Source organism: Onychostoma macrolepis, chromosome 09, assembly GCF_012432095.1.
Source record: "Onychostoma macrolepis isolate SWU-2019 chromosome 09, ASM1243209v1, whole genome shotgun sequence".
Taxonomy (NCBI): Eukaryota; Metazoa; Chordata; class Actinopteri; order Cypriniformes; family Cyprinidae; genus Onychostoma; species Onychostoma macrolepis.
Genome location: NC_081163.1, coordinates 37309986 through 37319368, shown reverse-complemented (window position 1 = coordinate 37319368; position 9383 = coordinate 37309986). Strand labels below are relative to the sequence as shown.

General features: G+C 45.8%; 13 non-coding genes across 13 annotated transcripts; all 13 read left to right on the top strand.

Annotated features, from left to right (window-relative positions):
* The first annotated feature begins 343 nt into the window (after window positions 1-343).
* Window positions 344-426, top strand: trnas-gcu (transfer RNA serine (anticodon GCU)). Its single transcript has one exon. It is a non-coding gene; the product is annotated as a tRNA-Ser (tRNA).
* A 1074-nt stretch (window positions 427-1500) lies between these two features.
* On the top strand, window positions 1501-1572 carry trnam-cau (transfer RNA methionine (anticodon CAU)). The gene has a single exon. It is a non-coding gene; the product is annotated as a tRNA-Met (tRNA).
* An 877-nt stretch (window positions 1573-2449) lies between these two features.
* trnam-cau (transfer RNA methionine (anticodon CAU)) lies at window positions 2450-2521 on the top strand. The gene has a single exon. It is a non-coding gene; the product is annotated as a tRNA-Met (tRNA).
* A 235-nt stretch (window positions 2522-2756) lies between these two features.
* Window positions 2757-2828, top strand: trnam-cau (transfer RNA methionine (anticodon CAU)). Its single transcript has one exon. It is a non-coding gene; the product is annotated as a tRNA-Met (tRNA).
* A 172-nt stretch (window positions 2829-3000) lies between these two features.
* On the top strand, window positions 3001-3073 carry trnar-ccu (transfer RNA arginine (anticodon CCU)). The gene has a single exon. It is a non-coding gene; the product is annotated as a tRNA-Arg (tRNA).
* Window positions 3074-3079: 6 nt separating this feature from the next.
* On the top strand, window positions 3080-3151 carry trnam-cau (transfer RNA methionine (anticodon CAU)). The gene has a single exon. It is a non-coding gene; the product is annotated as a tRNA-Met (tRNA).
* Window positions 3152-4695: 1544 nt separating this feature from the next.
* trnar-ccu (transfer RNA arginine (anticodon CCU)) lies at window positions 4696-4768 on the top strand. Its single transcript has one exon. It is a non-coding gene; the product is annotated as a tRNA-Arg (tRNA).
* Window positions 4769-5518: 750 nt separating this feature from the next.
* On the top strand, window positions 5519-5590 carry trnam-cau (transfer RNA methionine (anticodon CAU)). Its single transcript has one exon. It is a non-coding gene; the product is annotated as a tRNA-Met (tRNA).
* Window positions 5591-6157: 567 nt separating this feature from the next.
* On the top strand, window positions 6158-6229 carry trnam-cau (transfer RNA methionine (anticodon CAU)). The gene has a single exon. It is a non-coding gene; the product is annotated as a tRNA-Met (tRNA).
* Window positions 6230-7222: 993 nt separating this feature from the next.
* trnam-cau (transfer RNA methionine (anticodon CAU)) lies at window positions 7223-7294 on the top strand. The gene has a single exon. It is a non-coding gene; the product is annotated as a tRNA-Met (tRNA).
* Window positions 7295-7466: 172 nt separating this feature from the next.
* On the top strand, window positions 7467-7539 carry trnar-ccu (transfer RNA arginine (anticodon CCU)). The gene has a single exon. It is a non-coding gene; the product is annotated as a tRNA-Arg (tRNA).
* Window positions 7540-8605: 1066 nt separating this feature from the next.
* trnam-cau (transfer RNA methionine (anticodon CAU)) lies at window positions 8606-8677 on the top strand. The gene has a single exon. It is a non-coding gene; the product is annotated as a tRNA-Met (tRNA).
* Window positions 8678-8927: 250 nt separating this feature from the next.
* Window positions 8928-8999, top strand: trnam-cau (transfer RNA methionine (anticodon CAU)). The gene has a single exon. It is a non-coding gene; the product is annotated as a tRNA-Met (tRNA).
* The last annotated feature ends 384 nt before the right edge of the window (window positions 9000-9383 follow it).

Here is a 9383-nt window from a genome sequence, read left to right as displayed (position 1 = left end):
GATGTTTAGCGCAAATGATCCTGGAGGGCCGTTGTCTCTGCAGAGTTTAGGTCCAACCCTAATCAAACACACCTGAACCAGCTAAATCAAGGTCTTCAGGATGCAGTTAGGTGTTTTTATCCAGTTTTTCTCAGGGTTGAGCTAAACACTGCAGGAGAGTGGCCTCCAGGATCAACGCTCCCCACCCCTGCTTGAGCGCTTGAAAGGGACAGTGCTACTGCCAAATGATTGACACTGCATCTACCTGGCCTCTCACGGCACACTAAGGGTCAGCTTTACGCCGCCCCATTGAAAGGAGCTGCAGAAAAACGACACAGTCCAGCTTCCGGTCGGCAGGTCAGAAGGCGACGAGGTGGCCGAGTGGTTAAGGCGATGGACTGCTAATCCATTGTGCTCTGCACGCGGGTTCGAATCCCATCCTTGCCGATCTCTTTAGCCTGTAAGTGATTTAGTCTTTGCGGCAACGCCTGCTCCTGTCAAGGTTCCAAAGATGTAATGATTATCACCAGGACTCTGAATCCAGCGATCCGATTCAAATCTCGTGGGACCTGTTATGCCACCAATTTGCACAGGGCACGCCCCGAAAAACCTTTGGCAGCAGTGAGCCCCAAAAGCGCACGGGAGAGTCGCTCAGAGGTCAACGCGCAGTCTGTCTCTTTAGGAAGTGAGCGTAAAAGGGCAGGAACTCAGCTTGGAGAATGCGGCATCGATCCCGCTACCTCTCGCATGCTGCTTAGCGCTTCACCATTTGAGCTAATTCCCCTGGCCAATGTTGAACGATGTCCATCTCTCCAAAAGACGGCTTCAAGAGCGACAGCCATTATAACGGGCTGCAGGGAAAGAGGCCATCTCTCCTCTGTGCTGGCAGCCAGAGGAAATTGGACTATACCATCATGTCGAAAATCAGAGGGGTGTTTATTTATTTGAGGAGTTTATAAAATTTAGCTTTCAGACAGTTGATTGTATTTTGTTAGTTATGATAAAGTGTGCATTTTGTTATAACTGTCCTCTGCGAAGACTTATCGCATACCCAGGTACTGCTTGATGAAAAGCTGCCATATTTCTAGGCTAAAACTGTCATAGTTTTCAACAATATCTCATTCATGACCAAGTAGCTCGTAAAGTGCCTAAATTCAAGTCGATTCAAACACACCAGTGTATGTGAGCCTTTTTTAGGAAGAGCAGAGTGGCGCAGCGGAAACGTGCTGGGCCCATAACCCAGAGGTCGATGGATCGAAACCATCCTCTGCTAAGAGGTTTTAACTTTTATACATGCCTGAGACCCCCAAAAGGGGCAGTAGTCACATCGTGGGAGTGCTCTCTTCGCAGGCGTTCATCCAGAAGACTCTTATCTGATTTTCTTTTAAAGGCCACTTGAATGAGAAGTAGAATTAATAGAGAATGTCAGCTATTCCACAACAGCCCCAGTGGCCTTATGGATAAGACACTGGCCTCCTAAGCCAGGGATTGTGGGTTCAATTCCCTTCTGGGGTGACTTACAGCAGAGTGGCGCAGCGGAAGCGTGCTGGGCCCATAACCCAGAGGTCGATGGATCGAAACCATCCTCTGCTAAGAGTTTTTAACTTTATTCATGCCTGAGACCCCAAAAGGGTAAGTATCCACAGTGTGAGAGTGTATTCCCAAAAGTGGTTTTCTCTTAGCAGGCGTTCATCCAGAGGACTCTATCTGTTTTTTTTTTAAAGCTACCTGAGTGAGAGGACAAGTCAGCTACTCCACAACAGCCCCAGTGGCCTAATGGATAAGGCACTGGCCTCCTAAGCCAGGGATTGTGGGTTCAATTCCCTTCTGTGGTGACTTACAGCAGAGTGGCGCAGCGGAAGCGTGCTGGGCCCATAACCCAGAGGTCAATGGATTGAAACCATCCTCTGCTAACAGATTATAACTTTTATTCATGCCTGAGACCCCCAAAAGGGGCAGTATTCACATTGTGGGAGTTCTCTCTTAGCAGGCGTTCATCAAGAAGACTCTTATCTGATTTTCTTTTAAAGGCCACCTGAATGAGAGGTCAAGTCAGCTACTCCACAACAGCCCCAGTGGCTTTATTGATAAGACACTGGCCTCCTAAGCCAGGGATTGTGAGTTTGAGTCCCATCTGGAGTGACTTACAGCAGAGTGGCACAGCGGAAGCGTGCTGGGCCCATAACCCAGAGGTCGATGGATCGAAACCATCCTCTGCTAACAGATTATAACGTTTATACATGCCTAAGAGCCCCAAAAGGGTAAGTATCCACAGTGTGGGAGTGTATACCCAAAAGTGGTTCTCTCTTAGCAGGTGTTCAGCCAGAGGATTCTATCTGGGGTTTTTTTAAAGCCACCCTGAGTGAGAGGGAAGTCAGCTACTCCACAACAGCCCCAGTGGCCTAATGGATAAGACACTGGCCTCCTAAGCCAGGGATTGTGGGTTCTAGTCCCATCTGGAGTGACTTACAGCAGAGTGGCGCAGCGGAAGCGTGCTGGGCCCATAACCCAGAGGTCGATGGATCGAAACCATCCTCTGCTAACAGATTATAACTTTTATTCATGCCTGAGACCCCCAAAAGGGGCAGTATTCACATTGTGGGAGTACTCTCTTAGCAGGCTTTCATCAAGAAGACTCTTATCTGATTTTTTTTTAAAGGCCACCTGAATGAGAGGGCAAGTCAGCTACTCCACAACAGCCCCAGTGGCTTTATTGATAAGACACTGGCCTCCTAAGCCAGGGATTGTGGGTTCGAGTCCCATCTGGGGTGATTTACAGCAGAGTGGCGCAGCGGAAGCGTGCTGGGCCCATAACCCAGAGGTCGATGGATCGAAACCATCCTCTGCTAAGAGTTTTTAACTTCTATACATGCCTAAGACCCCCAAAAGGGTAAGTATCCACAGTGTGAGAGTGTATTCCCAAAAGTGGTTCTCTCTTAGCAGGCGTTCATCCAGAGGACTCTATCTGTTTTTTTTTTTAAAGCTACCTGAGTGAGAGGACAAGTCAGCTACTCCACAACAGCCCCAGTGGCCTAATGGATAAGGCACTGGCCTCCTAAGCCAGGGATTGTGGGTTCGAGTCCCATCTGGGGTGATTTACAGCAGAGTGGCGCAGCGGAAGCGTGCTGGGCCCATAACCCAGAGGTCGATGGATCGAAACCATCCTCTGCTAAGAGTTTTTAACTTCTATACATGCCTGAGCCCCCCAACAAGGGATCAAAACCATCTTCTGTTAAGCCAGTTCAACTTCCACACATAAGCTGCTAAAACTGTTGCAGTTTTTGAAAAAACTCCTCTATGACAGACTAGCTAGTAATGTGTGTCTAAATGTAAACAGAGAACAGGTAGTTAACATTTTTATTAATATCTTGAACGTACAGAAACGTGCACTGTTCTTATATTTATTTTCACTGTTTGAATTCTTTACCCGAATACCAGATCACACTGGTCCATGCAGTGAAAGGCCACATTCCATGTGTCAGCAAACAAAGAGATAGACGGCGCTTCAGTTTCCAATCTTGTGCTGTGCCAGAGGAAATTGGACTATACCATCATGTCGAAAATCAGAGGGGGGTGTTTATTTATTTGAGGAGTTTATAAAATTTAGCTTTCAGACAGTTGATTGTATTTTGTTAGTTATGATAAAGTGTGCATTTTGTTATAACTGTCCTCTGAAGACTTATGCGCATACCCAGGTACTGCTTGATGAAAAGCTGCCATATTTCTAGGCTAAAACTGTCATAGTTTTCAACAATATCTCATTCATGACCAAGTAGCTCGTAAAGAGTGCCTAAATTCAAGTCGATTCGAACACACCAGTGTATGTGAGCCTATTTTTTAGGAAGAGCAGAGTGGCGCAGCGGAAGCGTGCTGGGCCCATAACCAAGAGGTCGATGGATCGAAACCATCCTCTGCTAAGAGTTTTAACTTTTATACATGCCTAAGACCCCCAAAAAGGGGCAGTAGTCACAGCGTGGGAGTGCTCTCTTCGCAGGCGTTCATCCAGAAGACTCTTATCTGATTTTCTTTTAAAGGCCACTTGAATGAGAAGTAGAATTAATAGAGAATGTCAGCTATTCCACAACAGCCCCAGTGGCCTTATGGATAAGACACTGGCCTCCTAAGCCAGGGATTGTGGGTTCAATTCCCTTCTGGGGTGACTTACAGCAGAGTGGCGCAGCGGAAGCATGCTGGGCCCATAACCCAGAGGTAGATGGATCGAAACCATCCTCTGCTAAGATGTTTTAACTTTTATACATGCCTAAGACCCCCAAAAGGTGCAGTAGTCACAGCGTGGGAGTGCTCTCTTCGCAGGCGTTCATCCAGAAGACTCTTATCTGATTTTCTTTTAAAGGCCACCTGAATGAGAGGGCAATTCAGCTACTCCACAACAGCCCCAGTGGCTTTATTGATAAGGCACTGGCCTCCTAAGCCAGGGATTGTGAGTTTGAGTCCCATCTGGGGTGACTTACAGCAGAGTGGCGCAGCGGAAGTGTGCTGGGCCCATAACTCAGAGGTCGAAAGATCGAAACCATCCTCTGATAACAGGTTATAACTTTTATACATGCCTAAGACCCCCAAAAGGGTAAGTATCCACAGTGTGAGAGTGTATTCCCAAAAGTGGTTCTCTCTTAGCAGGCGTTCATCCAGAGGACTCTATCTGTTTTTTTTTTTAAAGCTACCTGAGTGAGAGGACAAGTCAGCTACTCCACAACAGCCCCAGTGGCCTAATGGATAAGGCACTGGCCTCCTAAGCCAGGGATTGTGGGTTCAAGTCCCATCTGGGGTGATTTACAGCTGAGTGGCGCAGCGGAAGCGTGCTGGGCCCATAACCCAGAGGTTGATGGATAGAAACCATCCTCTGCTAAGAATTTTTAACTTCTATACATGCCTGAGCCCCCCAACAAGGGATCAAAACCATCTTCTGTTAAGCCAGTTCAACTTCCACACATAAGCTGCTAAAACTGTTGCAGTTTTGAAAAACTCTCTATGACAGACTAGCTAGTAATGTGTGCCTAAATGTAAACAGAGAACAGGTAGTTAACATTTTTATTAATATCTTGAACGTAAAGAAACGTGCACTGTTCTTATATTTATTTTCACTGTTTGAATTCTTTACCCGAATACCAGATCACACTGTTCCATGCAGTGAAAGGCCACATTCCATGTGTCAGCAAACAAAGAGATAGACGGCGCTTCAGTTTCCAATCTTGTGCTGTGCCAGAGGAAATTGGACTATACCATCATGTTGAAAATCAGAGGGGGGTGTTTATTTATTTGAGGAGTTTATAAAATTTTGCTTTCAGACAGTTGATTGTATTTTGTTAGTTATGATAAAGTGTGCATTTTGTTATAACTGTCCTCTGCGAAGACTTATGCGCATACCCAGGTACTGCTTGACGAAAAGCTGCCATATTTCTAGGCTAAAACTGTCATAGTTTTCAACAATATCTCATTCATGACCAAGTAGCTCGTAACGAGTGCCTAAATTCAAGTCGATTCGAACACACCAGTGTATGTGAGCCTTTTTTTTAGGAAGAGCAGAGTGGCGCAGTGGAAGCGTGCTGGGCCCATAACCCAGAGGTCGATGGATCGAAACCATCCTCTGCTAAGAGGTTTTAACTTTTATACATGCCTAAGACCCCAAAAGGGGCAGTAGTCACAGCGTGGGAGTGCTCTCCTCGCAGGCGTTCATCCAGAAGACTCTTATCTGATTTTCTTTTAAAGGCCACTTGAATGACAAGTAGAATTAATAGAGAATGTCAGCTATTCCACAACAGCCCCAGTGGCCTTATGGATAAGACACTGACCTCCTAAGCCAGGGATTGTGGGTTCAATTCCCTTCTGGGGTGACTTACAGCATAGTGGCGCAGCGGAAGCGTGCTGGGCCCATAACCCAGAGGTCGATGGATCGAAACCATCCTCTGCTAAGAGTTTTTAACTTTAATACATGCCTAAGACCCTCAAAAGGGGCAGTAGTCACAGCGTGGGAGTGCTCTCTTCGCAGGCGTTCATCCAGAAGACTCTTATCTGATTTTCTTTTAAAGGCCACTTGAATGAGAAGTAGAATTAATAGAGAATGTCAGCTATTCCACAACAGCCCCAGTGGCCTTATGGATGAGACACTGGCCTCCTAAGCCAGGGATTGTGGGTTCAATTCCCTTCTGGGGTGACTTACAGCAGAGTGGCGCAGTGGAAGCGTGCTGGGCCCATAACCCAGAGGTCGATGGATCGAAACCATCCTCTGCTAAGAGTTTTTAACTTCTATACATGCCTGAGCCCCCCAACAAGGGATCAAAACCATCTTCTGTTAAGCCAGTTCAACTTCCACACATAAGCTGCTAAAACTGTTGCAGTTTTTAAAAACTCCTCTATGACAGACTAGCTAGTAATGTGTGCCTAAATGTAAACAGAGAACAGGTAGTTAACATTTTTATTAATATCTTGAACGTACAGAAACGTGCACTGTTCTTATATTTATTTTCACTGTTTGAATTCTTTACCCGAATACCAGATCACACTGGTCCATGCAGTGAAAGGCCACATTCCATGTGTCAGCAAACAAAGAGATAGACGGCGCTTCAGTTTCCAATCTTGTGCTGTGCCAGAGGAAATTGGACTATACCATCATGTCGAAAATCAGAGGGGGGTGTTTATTTATTTGAGGAGTTTATACAATTTTGCTTTCAGACAGTTGATTGTATTTTGTTAGTTATGATAAAGTGTGCATTTTGTTATAACTCTCCTCTGCGAAGACTTATGCGCATACCCAGGTACTGCTTGACGAAAAGCTGCCATATTTCTAGGCTAAAACTGTAATAGTTTTCAACAATATCTCATTCATGACCAAGTAGCTCGTAACGAGTGCCTAAATTCAAGTCGATTCGAACACACCAGTGTATGTGAGCCTTTTTTTTAGGAAGAGCAGAGTGGCGCAGCGGAAACGTGCTGGGCCCATAACCCAGAGGTCGATGGATCGAAACCATCCTCTGCTAAGAGGTTTTAACTTTTATACATGCCTGAGACCCCCAAAAGGGGCAGTAGTCACATCGTGGGAGTGCTCTCTTCGCAGGCGTTCATCCAGAAGACTCTTATCTGATTTTCTTTTAAAGGCCACTTGAATGAGAAGTAGAATTAATAGAGAATGTCAGCTATTCCACAACAGCCCCAGTGGCCTTATGGATAAGACACTGTCCTCCTAAGCCAGGGATTGTGGGTTCAATTCCCTTCTGGGGTGACTTACAGCAGAGTGGCGCAGCGGAAGCGTGCTGGGCCCATAACCCAGAGGTCGATGGATCGAAACCATCCTCTGCTAAGAGGGTTTTAACTTTTATTCATGCCTGAGACCCCCAAAAGGGTAAGTATCCACAGTGTGAGAGTGTATTCCCAAAAGTGGTTTTCTCTTAGCAGGCGTTCATCCAGAGGACTCTATCTGTTTTTTTTTTAAAGCTACCTGAGTGAGAGGACAAGTCAGCTACTCCACAACAGCCCCAGTGGCCTAATGGATAAGGCACTGGCCTCCTAAGCCAGGGATTGTGGGTTCGAGTCCCATCTGGGGTGATTTACAGCAGAGTGGCGCAGCGGAAGCGTGCTGGGCCCATAACCCAGAGGTCGATGGATAGAAACCATCCTCTGCTAAGAATTTTTAACTTCTATACATGCCTGAGCCCCCCAACAAGGGATCAAAACCATCTTCTGTTAAGCCAGTTCAACTTCCACACATAAGCTGCTAAAACTGTTGCAGTTTTTGAAAAAACTCCTCTATGACAGACTAGCTAGTAATGTGTGCCTAAATGTAAACAGAGAACAGGTAGTTAACATTTTTATTAATATCTTGAACGTACAGAAACGTGCACCGTTCTTATATTTATTTTCACTGTTTGAATTCTTTACCCGGATACCAGATCACACTGTTCCATGCAGTGAAAGGCCACATTCCATGTGTCAGCAAACAAAGAGATAGACGGCGCTTCAGTTTCCAATCTTGTGCTGTGCCAGAGGAAATTGGACTATACCATCATGTCAAAAATCAGAGGGGGGTGTTTATTTATTTGAGGAGTTTATAAAATTTTGCTTTCAGACAGTTGATTGTATTTTGTTAGTTATGATAAAGTGTGCATTTTGTTATAACTCTCCTCTGCGAAGACTTATGCGCATACCCAGGTACTGCTTGACGAAAAGCTGCCATATTTCTAGGCTAAAACTGTAATAGTTTTCAACAATATCTCATTCATGACCAAGTAGCTCGTAACGAGTGCCTAAATTCAAGTCGATTCGAACACACCAGTGTATGTGAGCCTTTTTTAGGAAGAGCAGAGTGGCAGCGAGCGTGCTGGGCCCATAACCCAGAGGTCGATGGATCGAAACCGTCCTCTGCTAAGAGGTTTTAACTTTTATACATGCCTGAGACCCCCAAAAGGGGCAGTAGTCACAGCGTGGGAGTGCTCTCTTCGCAGGCGTTCATCCAGAAGACTCTTATCTGATTTTCTTTTAAAGGCCACTTGAATGAGAAGTAGAATTAATAGAGAATGTCAGCTATTCCACAACAGCCCCAGTGGCCTTATGGATAAGACACTGGCCTCCTAAGCCAGGGATTGTGGGTTCAATTCCCATCTGGGTGACTTACAGCAGAGTGGCGCAGGGGAAGCGTGCTGGGCCCATAACCCAGAGGTCGATGGATCGAAACCATCCTCTGCTAACAGAGTTTTTAACTTTTATACATGCCTAAGACCCCAAAAGGGGCAGTAGTTCACAGGCGTGGGAGTGCTCTCTTAGCAGGTGCTCATCCAGAAGACTCTTATCTGATTTTCTTTTAAAGGCCACTGAATGAGAAGTAGAATTAATAGAGAATGTCAGCTATTCCACAACAGCCCCAGTGGCCTTATGGATAAGACACTGGCCTCCTAAGCCAGGGATTGTGGGTTCAATTTCCTTCTGGGGTGACTTACAGCAGAGTGGCGCAGGGGAAGCGTGCTGGGCCCATAACCCAGAGGTCGATGGATCGAAACCATCCTCTGCTAAGAGTTTTTAACTTTTATACATGCCTAAGACCCCCAAAAGGGGCAGTAGTCACAGCGTGGGAGTGCTCTCTTCGCAGGCGTTCATCCAGAAGACTCTTATCTGATTTTCTTTTAAAGGCCACTTGAATGAGAAGTAGAATTAATAGAGAATGTCAGCTATTCCACAACAGCCCCAGTGGCCTTATGGATAAGACACTGGCCTCCTAAGCCAGGGATTGTGGGTTCAATTCCCTTCTGTGGTGACTTACAGCAGAGTGGCGCAGCGGAAGTGTGCTGGGCCCATAACCCAGAGGTCGATGGATCGAAACCATCCTCTGCTAACAGATTTTTTTTTTTTTTTTTTTTGCGTTGTTTTTCAAAATAAGTATTTTTTTTGTTTAGTTA